Raw genomic sequence first — 615 nt, forward strand, 5'->3', positions numbered from 1 at the left:
TCCAAGACAAAGAGACAGCATAAAGAGTTTTAAAATTGAACAAACCAAATAGAGCAACGACTATCGGCAGTTTTTACTGTCTTAATGTAAAATATTCTGCAAAGAAATAAACTTGGATAACGCCTAGATTAAATCAATTAAGTATCATAGAACACAGACCGGAAAATGTCTTGCTTTTCTTGCCGGGTTCAACGTCAGTATGTTTGAAAGGGGCATCGTATCGATAGAAAAGCCAACCCTTGCACACATGAGATATTGAGTTCGTACTGATTATTTGTTTTCGGCAACTAATTCATGAAACGGTAAACCCCAGGCCAGAATTTCCCTATTGACAAGATGTGGCGTGTTCCAGTGATTAGGATTTTCAATTTGCATGCGCATGCGCAAGGTTCCAATCCCGGTCTGACCACAAACATGGATTTGTGGGAGATTTGTGGTTCGGTGACCCCGAATTCAACTCCACCATTCTTTTTAAACAGCAACATGGTCGCCTCTTGCTAATTGAGGTTCATAACCATCTTCATTAAAGTTTGTTTCTTCCAGATTAATGAGGGGCACTCTCGCTTTCAACGACTCAACGTAAGCCTTTAATAAGTTCTTAGCATTTCTTCGTAA

This window comes from Montipora foliosa, chromosome 4 (assembly GCF_036669935.1).
Source record: "Montipora foliosa isolate CH-2021 chromosome 4, ASM3666993v2, whole genome shotgun sequence".
Classification (NCBI taxonomy): Eukaryota; Metazoa; Cnidaria; class Anthozoa; order Scleractinia; family Acroporidae; genus Montipora; species Montipora foliosa.